The sequence below is a fragment of the Leptinotarsa decemlineata genome, unplaced genomic scaffold (assembly GCF_025532065.1).
Source record: "Leptinotarsa decemlineata unplaced genomic scaffold, Ldec_3_MD MMD2_tig00000008_RagTag_RagTag, whole genome shotgun sequence".
NCBI lineage: Eukaryota > Metazoa > Arthropoda > Insecta > Coleoptera > Chrysomelidae > Leptinotarsa > Leptinotarsa decemlineata.
The window spans coordinates 8,663,406-8,681,324 of record NW_027412537.1 but is presented as its reverse complement, the minus strand read 5'-3'; the positions used below and the strand labels follow the sequence as shown (position 1 = coordinate 8,681,324).

At 33.1% G+C, this 17,919-nt stretch overlaps 1 protein-coding gene across 3 annotated transcripts in view; it reads left to right on the top strand.

Annotated features, from left to right (window-relative positions):
- The first annotated feature begins 4,225 nt into the window (after positions 1 to 4,225).
- Positions 4,226 to 17,919, top strand: part of byn (T-domain transcriptional activator brachyenteron) — a 39,126-nt gene continuing 25,432 nt past the window's right edge. Inside the window, exon 1 of one of the 3 annotated variants that reach the window (XM_023161264.2) lies at positions 4,226 to 4,343. The gene's annotated coding sequence lies outside the window, so the exon portion shown is untranslated. Of the gene's footprint in view, positions 4,344 to 12,257; positions 12,639 to 17,919 lie in introns of those variants that run through there. The other 2 variants (XM_074170982.1, XM_023161263.2) reach the window with 2 other exon arrangements.

The following is a 17,919-nucleotide window of genomic DNA, read 5'->3' as shown; positions in this document are numbered from 1 at the left end:
GATGGTAGAAAAAGACTTTGGCTAAAATACAGCAGGAGCCTCGCAAGGAAGAGAAGCCGTCACAACCAGTGCTTGCACTTCCCTACATCAGAGGATTATCGGAGAGGATAAGAAGAATTGGTTCCAAGAACAACATCAGAACCTGCTTCAGATCCGGTAACACTATCCGTAGTGATAGTGTTACCGGATCTGAATTTACCGAATACCCTGTGAGTGCGGAAAATCCTATATTGGTGAAACTAAGAGGCCATTGAATGTTCGCATTGCCGAGCACAAGAAACACACACAGCGAGGGGAAACCAGCAAATCAGGAATATCAGATCATGTTTGGACCCATCAACACAACATCGAGTGGTCGCAAGCTGAGATCTTGCACAGAGAGGAACATTGGTTTAGGAGAAAATGCAAGGAGCCGCATACATGTTGTCCAACAACGTATTCAGCCAAGCCGGCGTAGAAATACGCAACATATGGAAACCCATCATCAAGCGAAAAATGGCCAACTCCCGCCAAAACGGTCATCTCCCACGGAACCAGTGAAGCGGAAAATAGAAAGCGGGGATAAGTGAAAGTACTCGAACGACCTATAAATAGTCATCTCTCGGAGGAATCAGTCCAGTCATCACCCGAAGACGATTGTAGATACTAACAATCGAAATGTCGTGAACTAACGTGACTTGGAACCTCTCCACTTTTTATTTTCATTTTCATTTTTCATTTCTTTATTTTTATTTATTTTTGTTCAATTGTTCTATTTTACTTGTATTTTATTTCATTATTATTTCATTTCAGGTTTATTTTGCTTAATATAATTGTTATTTTCAGTATCATTTTCAGTTATTCTTTTTCAGTTGTTTCAGGGATTTCAAATCATTTTATATAGTAGACAATGGAAGTCCGAACTAGTGTAATTTATCATTGAAGAAATGAAAATATGTAATAAACTGCAACTAGATCAGAAAAATACTTGAAAACTATTGAAATTCAAGAAATACTTGAAGACACTTCTTTTCAATATGAAGTGCATGTGCCTCAACAATATTTTAGAGACAAAATGGTTAAGGCTTTCACGGTCAAGGTTATCAATATCAATATCAATAAGTAAGGTCTTATTTCCGTTGTTTCCATTATGGAAGAAATTCAAAAAATCCACGGCCTTCAAACCCAGAAAATAGTGACAGATATTTTAGTGGTCTGAAAGTTTGTTATTTATTGTTGTTTTTTCTGGTGATTCGTTCAATTGTGTCTATAACTTTTGCATGTTATACAAAGATTGGTATCTGTTATTAATAACAACGTCACTCAATATGGAAAAATTGTTTCAGGTTTTCTCAACTGTATTTTATCTTTATCATTATTATGTTTCTCACAAAAGAACTCAAAAACGAAGTCTAAAATGATGTAATGACGAATCCCGACAATATAATAAAAACAAATAGCTGTGATATAAAGAAGATCACACGTAACTCATCCATTTAATCCATCGACGAGTACGAAATATTAAAAATCACAGTACAAACAAATCGACCGGTTCTCCAACTTAACCAAATTTCGACGTAATGTGAAAAGTACACATGCAGCATTGAAAAGGCGGACAAAACGTTCCTTGGACAGCTAGACGGCACTATAGTGATAATTACAAAAGTACATAATCTCCACGTAACAACCACATAACTGCTGCTGCTTTGCCTTCCACTTTATTGGAATGCTTGCTTTGCCAGGTTCGCCTTCATTTAAAATATTCTAATAGTACAGACTAGCGGAGCCGGACAATAATGGAAAAATAACATGACTCATATTGAATTTATATTGTCAATTCCTTGAAGTCCAAAAATCAACAGTAGGTATAACCACAACTGATACAGGCAACCCTGTACCAAAAATTAATTTGGATGTTTGGATGTTTCCATTAAAAAAAATGTATCAATCAGAAGAGACATGAAAAAAAAGGTGCACTGAGATGATCATAGAAATTATAATATAAATTTTGTATATATGATGTCATCGTGATGACGTTTGATATATAATCTAATGAAAGTACGTTATTTTTTCAATCAACGGAAATCTACGTTTTTGCTGATGAATTAAAATCGTTAGAAACAATATTTCTTTTATATATACCGGGTGTCCCACATTGTATGTGACAGGCAATATCTGGTTTGTTGAAGGAGATACATAAAAATGTTTCATACAAAAGTTTTAGGAGTTCATGAGAGCTATATTTTGATATAATTTTTAAATATACAGGGTGTTTGGTGTAGGTGCTACAGACCAAAATTCCATTTTTTAAAATAGAACGCCTTGTATATCATTACATATTCAGATGCTACGTTAAATTCTGATATCATTTCATGTTTGGTTTTTGAAATTCGGTTACGGCGTTGTTGAGTTATTGCACTTTTCCTTAAATATAAAGTTTCAAAAAACTTATTTACTCGTACACGAATCCAGTCTATATCTTTTATTAAATTGAACTAGACTACTACTGAATACAAACCATTATTCTCACCTCTACGATACGATATCGATATCAGTTGAATATAATATTGAAATTCTTGAGAATGTGACTAACTTGAGGGTGAATTGCTTTATATTGCACAATTTCATCAAGTAGCTTATGCTTGTTGATGACATAGTAACAAATGTTGAATTGTATCTACTTGTCAGTTCGATTCAGTGATTCTTTGCAAAACAGTAACTGTGTTCTTTGTGCGAAAACTCCAGTATGCCTTTCGCGTTTAGTCCAAGTGATTGCATTGATATATTATTAATTTTTGACGAATGTCAGAAAAACTGCCGTCAAGCACAACGTCTATACCAAGAACGTTTTCCAGACAGACCCATTCCGTCACGAATGACTTTTTCGAGAGTTGTAGAAAAATTGCGAACTGGGTCATTTCCTTCTACTATAAAGCATCGTCATCATACGAGATCTGTTAGAACTGAAGATTTAGAGATCAATGTGTTGGCTTATATTATTATTCATCCACATGTTTCTATCCGTACTCTTGCAGAAGAAGTCGGTGTGAGTAAATCTAATGTACAGAGAATTCTGAAAGAAAATAAATACCACCCATTCAAAATTCAGTTGGTACAAGGTTCGAAACCCACGGACTTTGAACGACGACTTGAATTCATTGCTTGTATTCAAGTAATATTACATGAAAGTCCTAACATATTCAGTCAAATTTTGTGGAGCGATGAATCGCGATTCCACAATAACGGAGTTGTGAATCGACATAACAGTCACTATTGGTCTCAAGAAAATCCCCACTGGGTCCGCGAAAGTAATTTTCAAACTACTTGGGGTATTAATGTATGGTGTGGATTGTTCAATAGCCGCATCATAGGACCTTACTTTTTCAATGAAAGTCTCAATGGATTGCGATATTTACATTTTCTAGAAAATGATTTGATTCAGTTGATGGATAGCAGAACGACAAGGAATTTGGTGGTAACAAGATGGTGCTCCTCCTCACAATTCACAGGTTGTTACTGAATATCTGGATAGAACGTACCCAAATAGATGGATTGGTAATAAGGGTCCAATTCGGTGGCCGGCTCGTTCCCCAGATTTATTACCGCTTGATTTTTTCCTATGGGGTTATTTAAAAGATATTGTTTTCACTACTCCCCCTTTGAATGTGGATGATCTGAAAATGAAAATTCGACTAGCGTGCAGTGATATTACGCCTGATATTATAAGAGCGACTTGTACGAGAGAAGTGATTCGACGTTTCGAAGCCTGTATAATATCTAATGGGCATCACTTCGAACAATTTTTATGACTTATTTCTAGGTACCTACCATTCTTATGAAATGATTTATCAAGTTATATTATTTACATTGTTATTAATTTAAGATTTGTTTTCAAATACACCTCTTCCAATTTCGCAATTGTTTCATATTCAAAATGATTCCTGACTGAATTCCACAACTCAAAATTGAAACCATTACTTCGAACACCCAAAATTTTGACTAATTTTCATGTGATCTGATGCAGAGAGAATAATTGTATGAGATATTTTTAAAAATAATAATAGTCGTTCTCAAGACTTTACATTTTAAGCAATAACTCAACAACGCCGTAACCGAATTTCAAAAATCAAACATGAAATGATATCAGAATTTAACGTAGCATCTGAATATGTAATGATATACAGGGAGTTCTATTTTAAAAAATGGAATTTTGGTCTGTAGCACCTACACCAAACACCCTGTATATTTAAAAATAATAATGTAATGTGTGTGGTCAGCCTAACAGTTAAGTTACTCGAATTGTTGCTCAGTGAAGTTAATTGAAAATCTCAAGAAATAGTGACGAAGAAAATACCCCAAACTAGGTAGGCTCATTAGTAGAGTATTTTCATCACACCCAACTACAATTTGAAAGAAATAAATGAAATACAACCCAAAATCATGATCGAAGAGAGGTTGTTAATTTAGCGCTGTACATATAGAAAAGCCCAAAACAATCGCCTTATCTTTTCTCGCTCGATAAAACATTAAAACAGCCCAAACACTTTTACAATTTCGAGCATGAATTTCGCTAGCATTGATGCAGAACGTATAATCGATGAAATTCAGCAAAATAGAACAGAACTTAAGAGTGCTATTGATGCAAGTGAAGCACGAATTCAATTAAGAATAGAAGAGTCATACGAGAGAATCAGACAATTGGAAGCGGAAAATTCTTTCCTGAAGCAGAAAATTGAAAAACTAGAGCGGCAGCAAAAATCAAATAACATTGTCATATTCGGACTCGATAGAGAACATCACGAAATCACTTTTGATTTTATTCAAGATCAGATAAAGTCACTACTTCAAGTAGATATTGCACCAAATGAAATAAAAGACATATATGGCTTGGGATCGAAAAGAAACTGTCCTGTGAAAATCGAATTCGTATCAAATCTCACCAAAAAGAGCATATTCGCAAACTGCAAAAAACTAAAGGGAACCAAAATATCAATATCACAGGACCTGACTACCCAACAAAGAGAAGAACAGGCAGTCCTGAAAAGGAATCTACAGATCCAAAGACAAATCCCAAACAAAAAATCTTTTATTAAAAGAAATAAATTAGTAGTTAATGGTGCAGAATACACGGTAAGTCAACTACTTGAAGCTGAAAAAATCGAGGAAAATCAACGAGAAGCCACTAAAATGAATAGTGTCCCATCAACACCTACCCAAACCCTCCTCCGTGAAGTATTTGAGGAAGAAACGGCCAAAGTACTGGAAGAAAAGATTAAACCAAACATTGGGACCCCCAAAAATAGCGGAAACCTTGAACCCAACAGGAAACAATTACAGAAGCAAACTACCAACCAAATCATAACCATAATAATAATAATAATAATTATTATTATTATATGAACATTGAACTACACGAAAGAAAAAATCTCTTCAAAACATAGAATTATACAGAAACACTTCAGATTGTACTCCCAACATTCGTTATGAAATCAAATCAGAAATCATTCACAAGAAAGCTACATAATATATATGAAAGAGATGAAATTTCACTTACATACACCACTGTCATCCTCAATGGCAGACATCCGTTGTTTCGGAATAAAATATTTGCGTTATTGCCTCTTCAGCACCAATGTGGTAACATTATGAATGAATTAAATGCTTCGTCCTGTAATGAATAAAGTGGTTTAATATTCCTCTTATTAAAGATGATCACTTGGTGATTGAAACACGTCTCGAGATGTTAAAAATAACGGTTTGGTGTTGGAATAGAATCCTACTAGGATATATAACCAACTACCCGGAAATATTAAAGCAAGAAAGGCATTATTTCGCTTTAAAAAAACTTTAAATGACTTTATACTGGAAAAATGTTTTTACTCACTAGATAAATAGTTTAAAGGAAAGTTTTAATATCAACTTGTTCTTATTAAACGCATTTTCATGTATTTTTATTGTTCAACTTGTTTTTGTTATATTTTTGTTTTGTATGTTCTTTATTTTATTTCATTTCTGATTGACTATTCCTATACATTTTGTGTCAAAAGGAAAATAAGTTTTATTATTATTATATTTTTTAACCTAAGTTTCCGCTGGTCAGGTCCTATCCCCCGAAGCCCCAATACATTCAGGGGGGCACGCCAGCATTATCAACCAACGACCACTCCCCACACCGTGGGGTAAGTGATCATTGGGTCCAAGAATCATGCCCCCTGAGCAACCGTACCAACCAAGTTGGCGTCTTCAGGAAGTTGGTGAAACGCGTGTCATGGAGAGTATTACATTTCTAGTAATTGGAAAAGGTGTTTTATTGGAATCATTCTTCGCCAGAGGTTCCAATTTTACCTTTTTATTGAATGAGTCAAGCCTTATCTATACCTGAAAAGTGACGTTTCAATTTTTGGAACTGCTAAATACACTTTTTTTTTATTTTTTCTGTCACTTCTATGAATAAACTATCAAACTTGAGAATGCAAACAGTGTATAGCTCGTTTCTTCATAAAACTTCAATCTTATTCTCCACTAGGCTACCATAAACTAATTCCCATCGATTTGTTTCCTGCAACAAACATTTTTTGTGCAATTATCTCCTTATTATGCATCCGAATAACTCGAGTTTTGTTTTCCGTTTCCTTTCAAAGCAATAAACCTAAAGGGTTGGTGGACCTCACATCGAGTTATTCTACCTCTGGTGTTTTACCTGCTCGATTTTTATTGAGGTTTATTTGAGTTTTGAATATCATTAGAAACTTGGTAAATAAAGGTTATCGCGGTGAGCTAAAATAATAAATCCAACCGATAACCCACTCCCAAATTATTTCGTGGAGATTCATCCAAAATATTTAGTGAATGACGTACAAATTTTGTGTTTTTCCACCAATAAACAAAAGCATGGAAAGGTCGAATTTTTTTTTTTGGTGTCTGAATGATCCTGACTTTTTGAGAGTCGAAATGTTAACTTTAAATTCGAAGTTTCCATTTTAATCGAAGTACAGAGTTTCCAAGACAAAGTTCTAGTTTGTAATCGAAATTTTGAGTACTTATACAGAGTTAGAATTAAAAAAAAGAATCGTATTCTTTCTGAATATGGAAATTGAATACAATAGATTTGATACAAATGAATGAAAAAATACACTGCCTGAGTCAGGGCCGTCGCCATGGGGGGATGGGAAAAGCCTCCCCCTTGCTTTTTCGACTTGGAAAAAGTTGGGAAATTTTGGGCCGTGAAGATAGAAAAAAATAATAGCAAAAAAATTAATAAAAACTAAAAAAAATAAAATTAAGAGAAAAGAAAGGGAGAGGTAATATGAAAAAGGGAAAGAACCAGGAGAAGGTTGGGATTTCTCAACATGCATAACTTGGAGATCCCATACTTTGAAATTCTGAGTTGTTTGAAAACTTCAATAAAGTTTAATTACTCCCAAGTAAGACAACAATCCTGAACAGTCCACAAATTTTGAAGTGACAATTTTACAAAATTCCCAACTTTCGCTGTTTTTTCGATTTTGAAAAGTTGGAAAATTTTGAGCAGTGAAGATAGAAAAAAATAATGGTAGAAAACAATAAGCACAATAAGTGTTGTTTCCTTTCATTTGTATTGAATATTCCTATACACGGTGAATATGGTGGAAAACCAAGGACCTTGGTCCAAAGTAGAATAATTTTCGTTATTATTTTTATGATTACCAAAATTTATTTTTTTTTGTGCATACCCTAATGGGCATAAAGCCCTCGGCTATCATTTTTTCGAAAGTTGGAAAATTCTGCTGGTGAGGTTTTTTTATAATGAAATACAATCTTTCACTCAAGATATAGTCAAATTACATCGTTTTTTATAATGAAATACAACTTATTTTCACAACTACATTCAACAATTTTATGTGTCATAACATAGTCTCGTATTGTATTGATTCATTTGAAAACTTTGAGGTCATCCGCAAAAACCATTCAGAATATTCTAAAACAGACAAAAGAAAATTTATGAATAGTACAAAAAGCAGTAGTCTCAGATTAGAACCCTGAGGTACTCCAGAGTTAGAATAACACGTCTCAGATGTGTTACCATTAAATTTTACTATGACAGATCTATTTCGTAGATGGCTGATCATTAGTTTCCAAAAAAATTGTGAGATTCCAAATTTATTCAGTTTCTGCAGAAGAAGATCATGGTTTACCTTGTCAAAAGCTTTCTCGAAATCAGTGTATAGGTACTGTACCCAGCTGAGATTTGTATTCTAGGGCTTGAAATACCTGATGACTATATAAAAATAAATTGATGTATATCAATTTTTGCACTTTATTGTTGTGTGACTATATATTTGCTGAAAAATTTGTATAATTTGCACCAATAACTTTGCTGGTGCATATATGATCGAAATCGCTCTGTAATTGTCAATATCGATTGATGATATTCTGGAAGTTGTGCCAATATAATTTAAATCACAATTATTACATGGTTTATTATAAACAACGTTTGATTTTTTTAAACCAGGTGAAGAATCTTTTAACTGTGTTTAATGTTTTCAATAACTTTAATATTTTTTTGGAAATTTGTGAAAAAACTTCAATAATTTTGGAAGATAATTTTCCAATATTAGGAATAAATTATTCTGTCTTCTATCTGACTACGTTCTGTCTTACTGAAAGTAGTAAAAATAATTTTGTTGAGTAATTTTTCTGGAAAAGAATTCTCTATTAGAATATTCTTCAATCACAGTGAATTTTTTTGTTTTAGTGAGGGATGAACTAGTTTTTCGATTCTGTTTTTGAGACATCGATTTTTGTTGAAAAGAATTATAAATATATCTCCCTGAACTCGTTGGTTTAATATACCAATCTGTTATTGGTGAATTGTCATCACTGCGAATTATTTTTGTATCTAAGAAAGAAATGGTATTATTTTCTTCCAGTAATAGTGAATTGTAGTTTGGGTTTATAACTGTTTACTTTTTTAGGTATTTCTTATGATTTATCCTTATGGGACAACACAAATGACATCATCAACACATTTTTTAAGAAACGGAACTTTGAAACTGAGTTGGAGAAGTACTTCATCAAAGAGATCATCCATAACGTATTCTGCAAGTATTGGTGAAATTGTTGCACCCATTGGTGTACCTAAGATCTGTTTATAATAATTTATCTCAAATGAAAAGTAACTTGAATTGAAAATGAATTTGGTTAACTCAAAAAATTGGGTACTTTGACACTTGTTTCTATATCATTCCATGTAAATCGCTTACAAAAAATACAAAACAATTGCATTCGTTTTTCTTATGGTGTGAGAAAATTCGACCATATATCCCCCAAGTTTGAAGAGTCAGGTTGGTTACCGATTGCTAAAACCCATCAGCTCCACCTACTTGTCAATACACATAAATTCCTCATTCACAAAACGCCAAATTATAATAATTATTATTGGTAATTGTAAATCGTCACACTTTTATTATTCCAAAACGCTCGACAGCCTGCTTTTCTCCTAGTTTTATTTACAATCAAACAATTTAATGCTCTACCCCGTGAATTTAGACACTACTCCATATATTATTTCAAGAAAAACTTGAAAACATATATCTGAAGTCTTCTGGATATATAATACATTCATGTTATGCCTTGCTCATATGATGTTCCCTTTGTCTCACTTTTGTGTATGTTTTGCTATATATTTTACCTTATTTAAGCTAAATAAAATTTCAATATTTACCATAAATTTATAGCCTTTGTGTTTTTTTTCTTTGTTTTACAAATATTCATGAACTACTCGCTTATTAATGTATACTAGGTAATTATTTTTACATTTCTATACAGGGTGTTAATTGAGTATGTACCATAAATTCAACAGACGATTCTTTAGGTAATTTCAAGACGAAATGTTCATATAAACATAGGTCCGCAAATCCTTCGTTCTCAAGATACAGGGTGTTAAAATATAAATAAAAAAAAGTTATTCGTAAATATCTTGAATATCCTTTACCTAATTTTGTTGTAATTTGGCAAGAAGCTAATTTAGCCCGCACGTGATTCAATTCATCAAGTCCAGTGGCGTCTCGAGCGGGATTTTAACGAATATTTTTGACTTGAAAATGTACGCCACTGACTTTTGTGCAATTTTTATCATTTCTTTGGATTAGGCAATTAAAAATACAACTTTTTTGTCTGTTGAATTTTTTTAGTATCTTTCTTAGTTTTTAAGAAAAAAATGTCGACCTAATTGCATATCCCTGGTCCTCACAAGGAATAATATGGGGAATTAAATGTTTCTTTTGGAAATTATTATTTCTACAATTTTTCATTACTAATTATGTAACAATAACAACAAATATTAAATAACATTAACATCTAGACTAACGAATTGCACTAAATTAAGTGTTGGAAATGCCTCCTTCGGCTTCAATACAACCGTCTAGCCGCCGCATCATTGAATTTCGCACTCTTCTGAAAATACCATAAATAATAATCAAGGGTTGCCTTGGAAAACGATTGCAGCATTTAATAAACAATTCGACAGTTGTTGTCAACTTTATAAGTTTTTAATTTATAATTCTCATAAAAAGTGTGTTTAGTGGTTATTTTTCGAACCATTTTTGTAAAACACGGTTCAATTTACTAACAGTGAAATGGCAGATATGCATTTCTGTTATGGAATGGCTCACGGAAACTCAAATGCTGCAAGACGCATTTACCATCAAAGATTTCTTCAGCGTGTAGTGCCTAATAGAAGAACTTTTGTACGTCTCCATGCACGACTTTCTGAAACAGGCAGCTTTAAAAGATCGACGGTTGTTATTGGGAGGCCTGCAACGGTATGAACAGTTCAAATTGAAGAAGCTGTTTTAAATGAGATTGAAATAAATTCTCATACCAGTACTCGAAAAATAGCTGAAGAACTGAATATTACCCATGTCACAGTGTGGCAGTTTTTAAGAGCCCAGCAGTTATATCCCTATCACATGCAACGTGTGCAAGCTCTATTGCCCAGATATTTGCCTGTAAGACTAGCTTTTTCTAATTGGTTACGCGGTAAAATAAGAAGAAATCCAGGTTTCCTAAGTCGAATATTGTTTACAGATGAAGCTTGTTTTTGCTTGTTCTGCAGAAGAATATCATGGTTTACCTTGTCAAAAGCTTTCTCGAAATCAGTGTATAGGTACTGTACCCAGCTGAGATTTGTATTCTAGGGCTTGAAATACCTGATGACTATATAAAAATAAATTGATGTATATGAATTTTTGCACTTTATTGTTGTGTGACTATATATTTGCTGAAAAATTTGTATAATTTGCACCAATAACTTTGCTGGTGCATATATGATCGAAATCGCTCTGTAATTGTCAATATCGATTTTACTACCAGATTTGTAAAGTGGCGTCATTAAAGATAATCTCCACAAATCAGAGAAAATACTTTATCTGAATATCAAATTCTTTATATAAATTCATGAACTTGGAAAATATCATTTGTGGCATATTCAGCATCATCTCTTGCGGAATAATAATAAAATGTTTGTCGGCTATAGACTGTGGAAAATAATTTTGCAAATGTTTCAGCTGTTTCATCTTCAGAAATAAATAATAGACTCGTACCAGACTTTCTTTTTCAAATCATAGTAGAAGTGCATGAGACACGTTCACAATTCATAGTCATATAATAATAATAATAATTTCTTTATTTTCACAAATTAATTTGCACATCAACAGTGTGATAATGCAAATAAAAAAGAGAAAAACTTCAGGTCTAGTAATTTCGTAATTTGGCATTTAATGAACATGTTTGAAAATTTATAATTCCCAATCAATCAAAAAGTAATACAATCTTGCACAAAATGAAGTAAATATGGCGTCGGTTTTAACATTCATGTTTGTTATCATGAAACAATGTAATGAATGATAAATTGGCAATAAAAGTTTGATGGCTCTAGGGCAATAACAAACAAGTTTTTTCACTGAATATAGTTCAACAAAGTATTGTCTTTGCACGAACGCAGAAAAATATTCGAACGCCATTTCGAGAAGTGAAATTTCAGCATGCAAAACTGAAGTGAACCGCATAAGTTTAAAAAAACTTTTTTCGGGAATCAATTTCACGGATATATATAGAAAATTTTGACTTTGACCGCATACCAATCCTGCCTACTTTAATGGCGAAAGACGAGAAGGAGATAGATGCTTCGATCTTTCACAACAAATATCGGTACTACTCAGAGGTTCGATGGAGGCAACAGAATCTAGTACCACCTGCGGTTCTACAGGTTTCGACTGACCAATGGCCTTCTAGTAGGAGGGGTCACAAAATCTTCATGTTGTACTCTCAAAAATTTAGTCTTTGTACGTTAATATGCGAAGATCAGTGAAATATAAGGAGTATTTATCAGTTTGGTGTGAAATAATAACAAATAATATATAATAAACGTTTAATTTACAATGTGCGACGCTGTTGGTTTATGAAATAAGCATACCGTGCGTGATTGACATTTTATTTCTACAAATACGTGAATTAGTGGCCTTTGTTTCTTGTGAATTTGTGAAAAAACTCATATACTCGTGCGGTGTTTCGTTTCAATTAGCAACTGATGTGATTATAGCAAACAGGTAAAGACAACTCGTAACTTTTATCGGAACTATCGCGAGATAGGAATTCTGGCACCTATTTGCCGTTAAAACGTAAGTCGTTGACGCTTTTTTATCTCACCGCATAAAGTTCCGTCGGAATGAAATTCATCTAGTTCTCTTTTGTCCAAGACTTATGGATTTTATTTTCCTGCTCTTCCATCTCATTAATGGAAATACCCATTACTTGATGATAATTAAAACCCACTATCCACGATAATAATTACACAAGTTTGACAAACATATTTATTTCTAGACGCCTTTCGCTAAAACCATAGCTTCCTTGGTAGAATTGAATTCATTCCCACTGGATCCATCTTCAATTTCTCTAAATCTATCAACTTCTATCTAAGTAGCATATATTTTGAATGAATCCTAGTAGGTATAGTTCAAGTAAACGATATAGTGCAACCTCTAAAACTCCCCTTTAACAATAAAGTTAGGGAGCTAAGTAATTTCGTTATCCAATAATCATTTCTGATTATATAAGAATCACAATAACTATATAATATATATATATATATATATATATATATATATATATATATATATATATATATATATATATATATATATATATAGGTAATGAAAATATATATAATAATATATAAAATAAATATTTTGTTTATTTAGGTGAGTGGGAAAGTAGGGTCAAATAACTTTCTTCTTAAACTTCTGACAACTCCTCTTCCATGTTCTCTGTTTCACTATCACTGTAGTCATTTAAATCAATATTGCATTAATTTCCAACATCAATATGGAAATGACTTTTTTAATCCGTTTCTGCCAGTCTTCTTAGGTAATATTTGATACTTCTTCTTTAATTAGCTCTATTACCTTCTTATCAAATTTTGGAAAATTCCCCAAATCAACCCGATGGGATTGAAAACACAAAAATAGGGGGAAAGTCTCAGTATGGTGTGTCTCAAGTAGTTAGTTTTTAGTATAGTAATCTTCAAAATACAAATTGTTATCCATCAAAAACTTTGTATTTCAATAAACTGATAGATGTAGCCGTTACTACGTGGTAGGAGATCATAATGAAAAGAGAAATGAAAATTTATGTGTATAAGTATATGTTAGTTACAATCAAAAGTGGTAAAAAACATAGAAATTTTCATTTCTTTTTTCATTTGTATTTCATCTTCCCTCAAATTTTTATTTGGTACCTACTTTGATGAATTGTCGCGAATGATATAGCAAGCGTTGTCAAGATCTATTACACAATTCGTATCCAAATTTGGGATCAATGTGTTTTCAAATCATTCCTTAAAAATATTAGCTTCCATGTTCATATGATAGTCAACATTGCAGTCCTCAAGTTTTTTTTCACATAATTTCAAAGAATTCGGAACCCATCCTTCACTTCCTTCACAATGCATGCTGTTAAGTCACGATCCTTTGTTTGCAGGCATGTTGGGCGTACACATTCTCGAACCATCAGTCCACCTTTTCGTAACTGTGTCACACCAATAAACAATTTGCCGTTGTTCTTGTCTATATTTAGTTATTTGTTCTAAGTATATGTTACACAATTCCACTATTCTTCTACTTTCCATAACTGCTTTACGTTTGTTTATTATTTCAAATCTAAATCCTAGTTTCTTCTTCCAATTCTGAATAGCATTGTCACAGCAGCTCACCTTATAGCCGGAAGTACTCAATTTCACCCTTATGATATCAGTTGTAGGAATCTCGTCGTATATTGTTTTTTCAATGATTTTATTAGATGAACATCTAAAGGTTTTGGTAATTCTATATCACATCGCGTCTTGCGTTCATACGGTTTGTTTTTGACTATTTTACGTACAGTTGAGAAAGAAATTTCGGTCAAATCTGATGTTACTTGTAATAGTTTGTTTCCTTCGAAACCAAACTTGAGATGTAGATTCTTATATACATTAACATATATACTCTCTGTATTTCAATATTCAAATGCATCCGAATCTCATTCACTGGTATTTATTTTTCGTATTGTTCACCATCGCTATTGGAATTACTACAATTGAAAAAGTATGCGTTGTTATCAGACTCGTTATTACTATTAGTGATTGACAACTGAACTGAACATTGACAACACGACGGCTCGCATTCTATTGGTCACCGTAACATGACTTCAAATTTCATTTTATGACTCTTCAGCCAATCATAAAACTCGATTAGTAAAAATCATCCAATACGAACCGCCAATTCTACAGTCCATGTGGACTAGTTCGTAGCCGGTTCATTTCTATGTATTGGTTTTTTCGGCCTTTGAGAGTGCCCCCAACTTTAAGTGTGCACAATATCGTATACTTTGACTATAAAACCTAACCTTCAAACCGATAAAAAATGAAGGCTAGGCCACCAAAACAGAGTTATAAAACGCTTCTTACCAACAGAGATAAAACTGACAGACATAAAAATAACATCTAGGTGTAATTATGTATTCTTGAATCATACGTTACTCCTGGAGCCCTGTTAGGTATGCATAATTCTCACAATTTCAATCACTGTCACTGTTCTAATCAAATTGAATCAATGGAATCACATTCTGAAATATTATTGTGACTAAACTATATCCATCCAACAAAAAAAGCAACCCAAACAAAGATAGGTGTGTGATCAAAGCATGATCACCATTCCCATTTGCATCTATTCGGTAAAATAAGCAAGCCTCCTCACGCTGGCCAACCAGATCCAACTGCAATCGGCTAGCGGTGTCGGAGTGGTCAATTGCGTCTTAACGCCTGTGATGTGTACAGATACGGTATTTTAGAGTGTCGCGGTTTTAGTAAAACTTCTCTATTACTCTATAACTTATTACTTAATCTTTCTTATTTTCTCTTTCCCATTATTCTAATCAACCTAACTAATATAAAATAATTCTTATAATAAATTTCAAATTCATGTACTCAATATTATCAATTTTATCATTATTATTTTTCGAAACTCGCACAGTATAAAAATAGTGAATTGAGATACCCAAATGGAAGAATGAAACATTACGATACAAGCATTTATTGCTTAGGTATGTTCCATGTTTCCTTTGTGTTTACGATGTATTTTTTTTATAGTAGATATTGTACCAAACAAAATATGGAATAAATCAAATCAAATCAAATAGTGAAAATCATACAATACACTGTATTAATTAGTTTTAATATGGATTTTCATCAAGTATCGGCCTGTTCTATCCAATTAATGTACAAGAATGTTTTTATACGGGTTTGAATTCATGAAATTTTGAAATTCTCGAAATTCCCGTACGACTTATGTCTGAAACTATAGGTGACTGAGTGGTTCTCTCCAAAAAGTATTCACCTCTATAGCGTTCCACAATTTCACTTCGGGGGTCCATTCTAATTTGCTACTCAACACGTTTCTCCAAATAACTAGTTTGGTAACGTATTTTCAGTCAACATGCTCAGAGATCGATCGTTTCAACAACTGTGCTGTAATATTAGCGCACCTACTATTTTTATAATACATTTAAATTATATCGATACTGGTTCTGCAATTGATAAGTTGAAATAACACCAGAGGGGGCGCCTCCCACTGTCCAATTGTGGGACTGTGTGATGACGTACAGTCGTCAACAGTACAGTCATCCTTCTATCATTCCCCCTACACTTTTCTCTACTTATCCTCCTCCCTTCACTTCCCTGACTCCCGCATGTGGAGAATGATTCTGTACATATGTGAAGAGATTTCAGTAGTATTATATAGGAAATTAAGAGATTTTGATTTTTGAGTTGAAATAGTTGAATGTAGATGAATAAAATATAATTATAACGGGATAAAACCAAACTGCCACTAGTGTTTACTACAGGTAACAAATTTCAAATACTAATATGTAAGAAAGCAAGTTGAGTCAAAACAATACTTCAATAAACTGCTACCTTAAAGATGTATGAATATGTATTGTTCCAATCAGTAATATAATTAAGATTTTGTATCACTTTGTGAATGGGGTATTAAGTTAGGATTTTCGCCAAAATGCTAGACCCTATTCACTCTCATTAGTACTTATTTGATAATGAGATTACATTACACAACTTGATACATGAAAATATATAGACGAAAAAATCGTCATCAATTAGAGCAATCGACAACTGTGAAAATCAAATATTTCAGATTGAATAAATCACCAAAATAACCGAAAAAACTCATGATTTCTATTTTGGAAACGCTGAATTATTCTTAGTTATTAGCATATTGCCAAAATAGAAACAAAAGTAGCGGATAGTAAATTGCTTGAGCAAATCAAAATAACCGAGTACGTAAAAATCGTCGTTATTGTGGTACCTGGTACTGAGTCTTTATTTTGATTAACGAAAGAACCATTTCGTTTACTATTTTGTCGAATACGTTTCACATAGGAATAATTTGAGGTCGAATAATTCCACTGCCATTTATAGCACATAAGATGCTATTTTTATGGACATAACATATGCACTACAGAAAATTCCTCGAGGATTTGAATCGCTGGAGATTAACTCCATTTGTAAGAACGTTCTCAGAAATTTCATCTGGCATATCTGGACTTTGTTTTAAGAAATAAGAATTCAAAAGCAACTTGTAATACCTTAAGAACGCTTGATATCCTGAGGAACAACAAAAAATCAAGAGCAACGCTTTGGGTTCTGACGGGATATCCCTCAAAATGATCAATCTCACCGACTCTTTTTTGATAAACCAATTCACCTTTCTCATAAACTTTATCATTACCAGTTGCCAATTTCCAAAATGTTGGAAGGATGGATTGGTTATCCCTCTGGCTAAGTGTAACTGACCTACTGTCCTTTCTGACCTAATACCAATTACAATTCTACGGTATCTCTCTAAAGAAGTAGAATCGATTATAAAAATTAAGTTAATGAGTTCATCAATGAAAATCATATTATAATACCTGTACAATCAGGATTCAGACCTCACCATAGTACCACCACGGCTCTTCTGTCAATTACTGACGATAATTTTCAAGATGCAGATGAACAAAATTTGACCTGTTTAATACTTCTAGATTACAGCAAGGCATTCGACACTCTAGATCATGAGATATTGTGTCACAAACTTGTCTACTTCGCTTTTTCTCGGAAAGAAGTCTCTCTCAGAAAACTATCTGAAGAATCGTACTCAAAGAGTTGTTGTGGATGAAATTATTTCAGATGCTCTGCCGGTATTAAAGGAAGTGCCACAAGGATCTATCCTTGGGCCCTTGCTTTTTAGCTTGTATATTTGTGACTTTTATCTGTTCGTGAAAAATGCAATATACATCACTATGCAGACGACACGTAGTTATATTTCTCTTTTTCGCCTGGCGAGTCTACATCTGCTCTGTCGCATATTAATA